Source organism: Henckelia pumila, chromosome 4 (genome assembly GCF_033568475.1).
Source record: "Henckelia pumila isolate YLH828 chromosome 4, ASM3356847v2, whole genome shotgun sequence".
Taxonomy (NCBI): Eukaryota; Viridiplantae; Streptophyta; class Magnoliopsida; order Lamiales; family Gesneriaceae; genus Henckelia; species Henckelia pumila.
Genome location: NC_133123.1, coordinates 58,884,150 through 58,896,930, shown reverse-complemented (window position 1 = coordinate 58,896,930; position 12,781 = coordinate 58,884,150).

The following is a 12,781-nucleotide window of genomic DNA, read 5'->3' as shown; positions in this document are numbered from 1 at the left end:
TATCAACTTGATCATGTTACAATGCATGATAGCTTAGGATTTGGAATAGGCTTTGTATGAGTTGATAGTAGTTAATGAAGGAATAAAGGAACACATTTTGACAGCAAAATTGCACCAGATGGATTTTCTGGGAATTGAGCTCGCTCGATCGGGTGATTCCTACCGATCGAGCGAGGCCTTAATTTTGGAAACAGAACCATGAGCAATTTGTGCTCGCTCGATCGGTAGAAAGTAACCGATCGAGCGAGGCCATGGATTTGAGAACAGAATTTTGAGCAAAGATGGCTCGCTCGATCGGTGAAGATTGACCGATCGAGCGAGGCCACATTTGAACTTACCCGAGTGTTGGGCTTAAGTGCTCGCTCGATCGGTAACTTTTTACCGATCGAGCGAGGTGCTCCATTTTTGAAAAAAAAAAAAAAATTTATTTTATTTAGTCTTTGATTCTTTGACTATTATTTACGATGATTTGATTAATGAGAGATTAGAACTCGGGTCGTCACAGAATCTCCTCCAAGCAGCATATAATGGTTCTGAGTATTGTTGGCCAAACCTTATACACACCTGTCGATGATCCATCTCCAAGCACTTCACAAGTTAAAAACAAAAAAATTAATAATAATTAATAAATAAATAAAAATAATAAAATGTCTAGTATCAAGCAAATAATCTATTCTAATATTAACTAAACAGACCCCGGCAACGGCGCCAAAAACTTGATAGATGATTCGGTTGGGAAATTCTAACAAGTGAAGTAGGTCAAGTTATAATATAATTGGATAGAGTCCAAGTCGATCCCACAAAGACTATTGTTTAAATACTAAGATATAAATTATTAAAAATCTAGGGTAAATAAAATGAGGGATTTTTATGAATTAACTACTAATTAAAATAAAATAAATTATTCTAAAACAAAGATTTTAATTAAATTAAATTACAGAACAAATTCAAGACGAATTCAAATTTTAGGAAAATGACAAGGAACACACGACGGTACCATACATCAATGATTGCCACGTATTGGATTTAATCAAGCAAAATTATTCACATTTACGATGAAATTCCCTAGAAAATTATTAATCTATTTCTAGAATTAACAATCCTATTTTCATTTAACAGTCCAATTATTTCTAATTGAATTTAATTAAACAAAACCGCATTTGCAACTATGAAATTTTATCTTTTACCTAAAATCGCTCACTAAAACCGAATACTATTTATAGTAGGTTTAACCATGTGTTGATTAATATTTTTGAAGATAATTTCAATCTTTTCTTTTTCAAGTTCAAATCGAACAACAAACATGCAATTAGTTGGCCAGATTAAAATAAAAAATTATGCATAATTATTAATCAATAAACATAAAATAAATCAATGCATCAATCAATCTATTCCATGAACAAAAATCAATAGTCTGGCCCTATCATTGCCACGGTCAAAAAACGACTACTCCATAATATCAAAATCAAATAAAAATCTCATGTTTGAATTCATGAAAAATAAAACAAAAGAAGAATAAGAAGAAGAAGAAGAAGAAGAAGAAGAATTATAAAATTCTCAGCGATGGTGCCGGATCTTGCTTGTGTGATGCGCTTCTTCTTCCTCTCCAAGCTCTAGCAGTCTTCCAAAAATTTGGAAAAAGTCCAAAATCCTCTGAAAATCGGGCCCTCTTTTGTTTTATACTTCCCCTCAAAAAGCCCTATTTTTTCCCAAAATAAGTGATCAATATCGCCCAAAATAATAGAGTTCCAAAATTTCTAAATTTTGAGCGAGCTATTTTTTTTCAAGTATGCAACATGCACGGACCCTGAAAACCTTCTGTAGGGTGGTCTGGACATGGGTCCGGACACGGGTCCTTGCATTAAAATTTCTACGCCGATCTTGCTTCGAACGTGCATAGACCCTGGGCAGAGGTTCGGGTATGCCTTCGGGTGCTCTCTGCCTCAAAAATTCTTTTCCAAACATATGCACGGAGGTTCCTCCAAACAATGCACGGGGTCCATGCATTAAACTGGGCGCGAATCTCTCTTTTACATAAAATTCACGGACCCTATTCCAGAAGATACTCGGAGTTCGTGCATTAAACTTCAAAATTTCTTTCTTCATTTTTCTCGATTCCCAGTCAAGCTCCAACGTGGCATCGCAATGTTTGAATTTTCTTCAATATTCAAACCTTCTCAAGTTCCAGTCAAAACTACAAACACAGAAAATTATGACGATTTAGGAGCAAAACTCGAGAAAAAAAATGTTAGATAAGCACGAATACGACAAAATAAAACGCCAAATAGACTATAGAATTCGTTCTTATCAAACCATACATACTTACCTTTTGTTTGTTGACCGCTTAATTCGATATTTACTAGCAAGTGCACTAGGTTAAATAATAGTAAGTGGACAATGAGTCCAAGTATCGATCCCACAGGGACTGCAGTCAATTCTCAAGATTTAATTATTTAGCTTAATTTAGACAGAATAATAGAAAGGAGTATGAATTAAATAAAATAAGAATTTAAAATAATAAATAACAATAAAATTAACTATAAACTAGAACTCAATAATAATTCTAATTAAAATAAGCCAGCCAAGACACACGCAGGTACCGAACAAATCATGTAACATATAGCCAATTCAGGACTCAAATTTAAATCTTAAATTACGGTGAATTCTCCTAACTTGTTTAAAGGTCTATTTCTAGAACAATTAAACCTATTCAAATATTTACGGATTAATTTTTATAATTCTAATCAAACTCAAATGCATTAGGAACTGTGAGAATTCAGTTTACACCTAAAACCGCACGATGAAATCGAATACAATTTCTAGTAAATTTTACCTCGTGTTGATTTATGGACTGATCGAAATCAATTCCTTCTCTGTCGACTTGGAAACGATTAACATGTTAGTAATCAATTGGCCATATTATTCACAAGACAAATTTAAATCCAAAAACCAATAATAAAAAACTAAATCTGAAAAATTCCAAACAAACATCCAAGTTTTCTACATAAATTTGTGGTCATTTTAAGTTTGTGTGCAAAACACCTCAAATTTTATGGGATATTTTGGCTTAGCAAGGCCTAAAGAACAACTCCTACATGAATTCACATATACTGAATTCTAGTTCTACTGGAGCCACGTTTACTGCATTCCAGGTCTGTTGTAACCAAGTCTATAGCATTACAGGTGTAGTGAACACGTATATTGCATTCATATCTACTCCCAGGAAACTGGCTACTGGTTTGAGGATATTGATTTCAAGGCTAATAGTTTCAATCTACTATTTTCGATCTACTGTTTTCTGGCCACTGCTTTTGGTCTATTGGTTTCTGGTCTACTTTTTTTTTTCATCTACTGAATTCAGACTTCTTGTTGAATTACATAATGAAAACTTTAGATCTATTGATTTTACCCCTATTGAACAGAGTGCTACTACATTGAATATAGGTTCAAGAACATGAAATTTTGAATTACCTAGATTATGAAACCTAGTTCTTTCTGATACCACTTCAATGTCATGCCCCAGACCCTAGACCATCGACATCGGCGTTGTTCTCTAATTATTCATTCAAAAACAACAAGTTTCAAAAGTACAAATTCATAAATAAACCAATATATTCATTCATAATAATGAACTTGCATTGTCTTTACAAAATGAAAATGATAGCAGAAGTTTAACGAAACAGATTACATAATAGAAACTTAAATAACATAAAATCAATGAGTTCTTCTTCACCAGTCCCAGAACTGGTTTTGCTCTTCCTCTTCTATCCTTTATCGTTCTTATCTGAGAGAGGTTGGAGCAGGTGAGTGATATGATCGTCACTCAGTAAACAGAGAGAATCCTCTCAACTTTTAAACTATTTTTTAACATGATTCTCATATTCATAAATCAAAACAGAATCATATAATTTTTATAAATAAAAAGAATTCATTTTATGTACTGAACATATTATGAGTTTCATTGCTAAACCGATATCAATCACTTATATTTTTATCCTCTAAATTATGAGACCTAAGTGCAGGAATTAACATGACTCAAGCAAATTCACAGTAAAATGTGGTAGGATGCTAAGGGGTAAGAATTGACCCAAAGAAATAATAATATAAAAATAATGCAAGTGTAGAAATTAAACACAATATTGAGGGTTCTTTAAAATAACACCATAATTAATAAAAGATAGTGGGTTTTATAACACCACAATTAAAATGCGAAATTTAATTCCAGAAAAGTAAAATTCAAAAAATAAAAATCACTTTAATGTCATGGTTCCTCCAATTTCTGATACATATAATCAAAGATTATATACAGAGAATACTTTTGCAAAGAACTTCACGAAAATTAAAGAACTAGGCGGTTTAACCTGCCATGTAATATTATATATGTGTGTGTGTGTGTGTAATATAAAAATATATTAACTCAAGATTTTATTGCAAATCTTGGAATTTAAACAATTTTTTTAAAATCTACAAGAGAACTTCAAATACTTATACAATTTCTTCAAATACTTTGAAGAATTTTTCTTACACAATTGAATACAAATAAAGGTTGAGGTGTTTGGAAATGTTGAGTATTTTGAATGAAAGAGATCAAGAAAGGAAGAAATAGAAAAGAGAAAAAGAAAGTAAATTGAAGTGAAGAGATGAGAGGATGAGGTTGACAGGTTGAGAGGATAAGAGAGAATGAGAGAGGGTGGTATCCAAAGCTTGGTTCAAATATTATGCCTTAGTCTTCTTTTATAGGCAAATAAAGGGTATTTTCGGAATAATTTTTTTTCAGAGATGTACAATACAAATAATATACAGGTATTTACAAATTATTTTACAGGTATTTATAATCCATTGTTCCCAAATATTGGTCCATCTTCAAGGTCATCATCATCTTCTTGATCAATTGAAGGTTCCGAGAATACTGATTTCATTAATGGTATCGGTGAAAACTTTATTAAAATTTCTTGCATTTCTTCTAGTGTTTTGGCTGCTGCAAGCAAAGCTGTCATATGGGATTTTTGTGCTAGGAGTTCTACTTGTTTCGGTATTTGTAAAGGTTTTGTAACAGGCTTCTGACAGGGAATTTTCATGTTGTTGTAATTTTTAATCCATATTTGTACATTGGTCATTGAAATACTTGAGGGTATTTTGAACTTATCTCACCATTTTATTTTGAATCTTCTTTTGATTCGCAGAGTATTATCATTGGAGTATTCTAATGTCCATGAGAGTACCCAAGGAAGGTAGAATTTTGTACAAAAAAGCACAAGGAGTTTAAATATCCTATCATCTTCTGATGGTATATACTAGGATCTAAATAGGTTGTATAATTTTTCACGGGGTGTTTGAGGATCTCTGACCGCCTAAATCGATGTGATATAAATCTACTGGAAAACGTATCAGGTCAAGTAATAAATAGTGGACAAATGTCCAGATGTCGAACTAACAGGGATTGTTATTTTGTAAATATCAAAATATGATATTTCTACTCAGTCTAGAGAAACCATTAAAAGTGATGAAATTCCAGATTTTTAACTAAGAAATTAATTTGAAAATAAAATTCAATTACATAAAAACGCAGCAAAAAATTTGGATTAAATTCAAATATGAGAAAATCTTGATCAAGGACATACGTAGGTACCAAACAAATTATATAACATGTAGCCGATTCAGGACTCAAATTTAATCTTAAATTACGGTTAATTCTCCTAACTTGTTTAAGGTCTATTTCTAGAACAATTAAACCTATTCAATATTGACGGATTAATTTTTCGTAATTATAATAAAATTCAAATGCATGAAGAACTGTGAGAATTCAGTTTTCACCTAAAACCACACACTGAAACCGAATACTATTTCTAGTCGGTTTTACCACATGTCAATTATTAAAGTGATCAAAATAAATTCCTCCTCTATCGACTTAGAATCAATTAACATGAAAGCAAACAATTGATCAGGATATTTATAAGATAAATATAAATCTAATAATTAATAAAATAAAATTAAATCTAAAAAATCCCAAAAAAACATCCAAGTTTTCTACATAAATTTATTCGGCCCAATCACATGGCCTTAATCGAAAAAAAAGAACTACTCAAGGTCTAACATAATTCACAATCAAAGTTTTCAATCCAAAACATCAACTAAAAATAAAAAATAAGAGAAAGGAAGAAGAATAGATTGGTAGATTATGAACTAGCCGAATCTTGCCACTTCAATCCTTCTGTAACCCTTAATCTGATGAAAAAAACGGTATTTAAGTGTCCAAACATCCCCAAAAGATAGTGTTCAACCCGAGCAAGAATTTCCAAAATCACAAATTTTGTATGTGCATCTCGATCGAGCGGCAACAATATGCGCTCGAGCGAGAACACTTCTGCCCCGAGGATTCTGCATCCCGCTTTTCTCGTTCGAGCGAGCACAACATGTGCTCAAGCGAGAATAAATCTGTCCAATCTTTGATTTTCTTGAATTTTCCTATAAAACAAACCAGGAAAGATGTTATGTAGACAAATGAATGAAATAAGCTTAAACTAATTAAAAACAACAATAATAACACATGAATGCATGAAAAACAATAATGAAACATCACAAAAATAAGCATATAAAACACATTTATCAATCTCATAAGTGGAACTGAAAAGCTCCCACCATTAGTACCACCAAGTTGGGAATTGTTTGGGATTACAGGCTTTAGTATCAAAATATAATAGTCAGGTGTGTTTATGTTTTTGGTTATGGATCAAGAAAACATTGTACCAGGCTTGTTGATAATCCCAGTAATTAAAAGAAAATTTCAAACAATGAAGCTTTTTTATATTTTTTGGGAAAAAGAATGAGTTTCGACAATTTATAGCCCCAGTCCATTTGGATCAGTTACTCTAAGGATTTTGCACGTAGAGTATGCTGGATCCTCATGTTTTCGTCTAAGAAGAAATTTTTAAAAACTACAGAATCTGTGGTTTCCAAAATTGTTTGATAATAAAAGGATTTTTCTTTTCATCCCGGGGTTTATAATATCGTCTTTTTCCAAAGTATTTTTGAACGGTCTGAAATTGATCTTGTTCATGAAAACTTTTTTATACCTGGACAATTGTTTGACAATTTGTTTTTAGAAAAAACTCCGATGGGGAATTTAAAAACGTTTGGGTAAGAGCAAGTTGAGGATTTGAAGTATGAAAAGACAGGTTTAATGTATTTTCATAGTTTGATAAAACTTGGAAGAAATTTTTGGTAAAAAAAATCTTTTAAAGGTTTTTTTGTCAGAAATTTCTATTTTCTTAGCCTGATTTAAGGAAATTTTCACTTCTGGGGTATCCAGAAGGGTATATGGGAATTTAATTATGTTTTCAAGATCACCACTTACCTGTGATTTTGATTGAGCGGTATTCTTTAATTCTTCTTCCTTTTAATAACTTGTTTAACAATGTCATACCAAGTTCTTGTTTTTACTTGGTCTTTAGGAGTATTAATAGGCTTTTTATCTTTTTAGGAGGAATTTATGTTTTGGAGAAATTCTCGAGTGAGAAAATCTGGTAAAAAATTTGTATCTCTTTTAATAATTTAATATCAAAATCAAATATACTTAATATTGTTTGTCATCTTGAAAAAAGTTGTTTTGAAGCAAGGATTTGAATATCTTTTTCAAAACTTATTTTGAACTTTTACATTCTATTATTATTAAGAATTTTTTTATTTAAAAGATCACTTTGGAATTTTTTAATGCATAAAAGCCCAAATGTTTTTTGTTAAATAGTAGAATAGTTTTTCTGGGTATCATTCCAGTGGGCAGACATATACTGGACTACACACTAGTTATCTTCCTGTTTTTATTTTAAAATGCCTCCGTATCCTAAATCTAAGACATTGGTTTTAACTATTTTGGGTAATTTGGGATCTGCAATGTTAAGATACAAGATTTTTAGAAACTTTCTTTTAATGACTTTTACAATTTATGTATGTTCTTTAGTCCATGGTACTAGTTTTTTCTTAAGCCTGTCATGTAAAGATTTTGCAAATCTATTGATGTTTGTACAAAAATCTAAAACATAATTCAAACTTCTTAGGGATCTTTGTAATTGAGTTTTATCAAATATTTTATCAAAAAATTTATTTGGCAACTGTAAAGACATTTGAGTAGAATTTATGGTACCTTGGTATATATAATGTCCTAAAAATCTTATCCTAAATTGGAAAAGACTATTTTTTGTTTTCGAGAAGAATAAGCCATTTTGCTTAAAAACATAAAGAAATGTTTTTAAGTGTTTAAAGTCATGTTCATTTAAATTGTTTGAAAATATTAAATATGTAAACTATACAAAATTTTGAGTAGCCATTAAAAATATCATTCATAATTCTTAGAAATTCTGAAGGGGCATTTTTTAATCTAAGGGCATCACATTTCATTCAAATTGTCCAAAAGGAACTATAAACACAATTTTATATCTATCTTTTTGGGAGATTGAATTTTCTAGAATCCAGATTTCATATCAAATTTAGAAAATATATCAGTCTTTCGAATTTTTTGTAATAAATCTTTTTTATTTTGAATTGAGTTTCTAATCCATTTTAATGTTTTGTTTAATGGTTATAATTTATTACTAATCTTGGAGTTCCTCTTTCATAATTTTTATTGACATAAAAGACAGCACAACTTCAAGGAGATGTAGATTTAGAAATTAGACTTTTTTTCTCTAAGTCTTGTATTGATTTTTTTACAATGTCCTTCTAATTCATAATTCAATTTTATGTCTTGCCTTGGTAGAGATTTTTTTATCATAGAAATGTTTTCATAAGAAAGATCTACAATGTGTTTTTTCGATTGCAGAAAGCATTTGGAATATCAGAAGAGACTTCTGTTTTTAATAAATTTTGAAATTTCAAAATTTTATTTTGGAATTCTCGATTTTCTAATTGTTCTTGAATCATTTTTAGATAAATGTATTTCCTAAGGTTTTCTAATTGATAATTCTTTCCTTGAATTATAACATTGATATTATTTTCATAAATTGAACATTCTTTGATTAGATTTAGATTTCTAGTCTTAGGTTTTTCTAAAAATTTAAATTCTAATTTTTGTGATTGAGTTTAAAAGATATAGAATCATTTTTACTTTATAAAGTGTAATTGTAGTGACACTGGATGAAATCACCTACTAACTGGCGTCTAATAGCATGCATTAAACTTAATACAACAAAAATGCTTTACAGAGTAAAACGTGCGGAAACAAAACCATAATTTACATATTACCTTAGTAAAACATATCCAGTCTTAATACTGTAGTGATACAACCATATCGAAAAGCTTAAAAAAAACTGTCTAAAAACATTTATACAGCTCCCTAGTCCTGCCTCGAGCTACCGGCTCCGTCCATCCTATGACCTGCCCTGTGGAATAAGGTGTCCAAGATAACAACTAGGATGTGAGCGGTAACGCCCAGTACAAAAACATGAGTAAAAATATGTATATAATGCATGCAACATGATGACTGGTAAAGGGTCATCCGAAAAGTTATGCTCAGTACCGGCGCCACATGAGTGCTTCCACCGCACGGATTAACCTTTGGGTGCAACCACACTCGTCTAGTACACCAGAGTAGTCAGACATACATGTCCCCGCCGTCGCCGTACTCTCAGTGACAGAGTATCGAGTATAGAGCTGAGCGGCTCTATAATCAGGTATAACAAGGTATAGGCTCAACGTGTATTTTCACATGACATATGAATATAGAAAACGGTAAATCATATATCATGCCATATAATAATGTCAAATAAATGCAACATATAAACATGTATACTCGCTGGCAATCTCAGTCAATATGTACGTACCTCTAGGCTAGTTCAAGTCTAGTAGGATTCTAGGTTCCAAGCCTATATTCAAAAGTTCACCATATCACTACCCAAGTTCTATATGTCTTAACTATGCTAATAAGTACTCCCAAATCTTAAATAGATTCCCCGACCATACCTTCGTCCGTAGTAATCCCTTTGAAGTCGCTAGTCCCGGATGACTATAACCACACCTTGGTTATTCCAAAACTTCTATTATAAACGATAGGGCCTTCTAGTGTATAACTCACACTATATAACTGAAGAAGGAAACTTGAAAATCGATATGAAAATTCTGAATCAGAAATCCTCTATTTATAGGCAAATTTTTCAGAACCGAACGTTGTGTCTGTTCCTGCATGTTTGACACTTTGTCAAAACTCGTAGCTTAGTCATCAAGCCAACTCATGCTTGCCTATATCTAAAGGTTTGTTGTGTCCGTTTTGAGGAACGTTGCATCCGTTAGGGTCAGGAACATTGCGTCCGTTCGCAAACGGAAGCTCCGTTTGTAAAATCATCTTTAATGTTTGATTAATCATGTATTTACTTAAATCGAGATGCGGGTTACTGCATTCTCCACACCTTTAGATATTTCGTCCGAAAAATAAAATCTAAAGCAGTAATCATAATGAAACATCAAACTTATGTTTTATTACAACAACTGTAATTACATCTTTACATGATAATCAAAAGTACAAAGCAAACAACTCAGGATATTCTGCTTGCATACGGCTCTCGGTTTCCCAAGTTGCTTCTTCAACGCCTCGGCGCTGCCACTGTACCATCACAATTGGTATAGTCTAGTTCCGAAGAACTTTCTTCTTCCTGTCTAGGATACGGAGTGGTCGTTCGACATACGACAGATCTGGCTCTAACTGAACATCAGTAGGCTGAATAACATGAGATTCATCAGCTATGTACTGTCGAAGTAACAACACATAAAAAACATCATGTATACTGGAAAGATATGGCGGTAACACCAAACGATAAGCAACATCTCCGATCTTCTCCAGTATCTGGAAAGGCCCAATGAAACGAGGTGAGAACTTGTCTTTCACACCGAATCTCATCACCTTTCTGATGATGATACTCGTAAGAACACATATTCACCAGGCTCAAACTGAAGTGGCCTGCGATGAATATTAGCATAACTAGCTTTCCAATCTTGAGCAGCTTTGATCCTCCGCTTGATCAAATCTACCTTGTCTAAAATTTGTTGCACCAACTCAGAATAATGGAGTACGACATCGTCGACCATACAATGCCTCGAAAGATGTCATATCAATACTACGATCATAACTGTTATTGTAGGAAAATTCAATCAAAGGTAACTGATCCTGCCAAGATAAACCAAAGTCCATGACAGAAGAATGTAGCATATCCTCCAATGTACGAATCGTCCGTTCTGACTACCCGTCAGTCTCCGGATGATATGCAATACTTAAACTCAGAGTGATACCCAACTCCTGTTGAAAACTACCCTAGAAACGTGAGGAAAATCGCGGGTCTCTATCACTGACTATGCTCACTGGAATCCCATGCAATCACACTATCTTCTGGATGTATAAGCGTGTCATGCGATTATAAGAATACTCCCGGTTGTAAGGAATGAAATGTGCTGATTTTGTCAAACGGTCAACGACAACCCAGATAGCATCACACTGACGTGAAGTCATAGGCAAGTGGGTAACAAAATCCATAGTCACGTGCTCCCACTTCCATTCGGGAATCTCAAGATTCTGCAATAAACCACCTGGTTGTCGGTGTTCAGCCATGACCTGTTGACAAACAAAACATCGAGAAACAAATTGATATACACTTCGCTTCATCCCTTTCCACCAAAATCTGGTTCGCAAATCCTTATACATTTTCATGCTTCCAGGATGAACTGACAATCGACTCCTGTGAGCTTGAGAAAGAATATCATTCCCAAGCTCCGCAACATCAGGTACAACCACTCGATTCGATAAGCACAATAAACCATCTGACTGAAAATGGAATCCAGACGTATTAACTCCATTGGCTAGACGTGCCAAACGCTGAGTCTTAACATCAGATATCTGAGTTTCTCTTATCCGAGATTACAATGTTGGCTCAGATAATATAGTATACAGACGAATCTCATTTCTTCCTTTCTTGTGCTTGAGCGTAAAACTCAATGAACAACACTCTTGAATCATATGAGATAAATCACTAGTATGAAGTGCAGGAAGTCTCACCTGCCGACTCAAGGCATCAGCAGTAAGATTAGCAGAACCTGGATGATATTTGATTTCACAATCATAATCCTTCAGGAGATCCATCCAGCGTCTCTGTCGCATTTTCAACTCCGCCTGAGTGAATAAATATTTCAGACTCTTGTGATCCGTGAATATCTCAAATTTCTCGCCATAAAGATAATGTCTCCAGATCTTGAGCGCAAATACAATGGCGGCTAACTCGAGATCATGTACTGGATAATTATTCTCATGCGTCTTCAACTGCCTAGAAGCATAGGCGATAACATGTCCATGCTGTGTCAGAACACATCCTAGCCTCTGAATAGAGGCATCAGTGTAGACAACATAACCTCCCAATCCAGAAGGTAGAGCCAGCATAGGTGCAGTAGTAAGACGTCTACGCAGCTCGTGAAATGGTTCCTCACAATCCGAGGATCATATGAAGGAAACATCTTTTCGTGTAAGCTGTGTCAAAGGCCTAGCCAACTGTGCAAAATTCTAGATGAACTGACGGTAATAACCCGCTAGATCCAAGAAACTTCGAATCTCAGCAACCATCGTCGGAAGAGACCAGTTCAGTACTGCCTCTATCTTACTAGGATCGACAGATATTCCTTCACTATAAATCACATGACAGAGAAACACTACTCGATCAAGCCAAAATTCACACTTGCTCAATTTCTCATACAGCTGCTTATCTCGTAGTGTCTGCAATACAATCTTTGCATGCTCATTCTTGTCATGAGA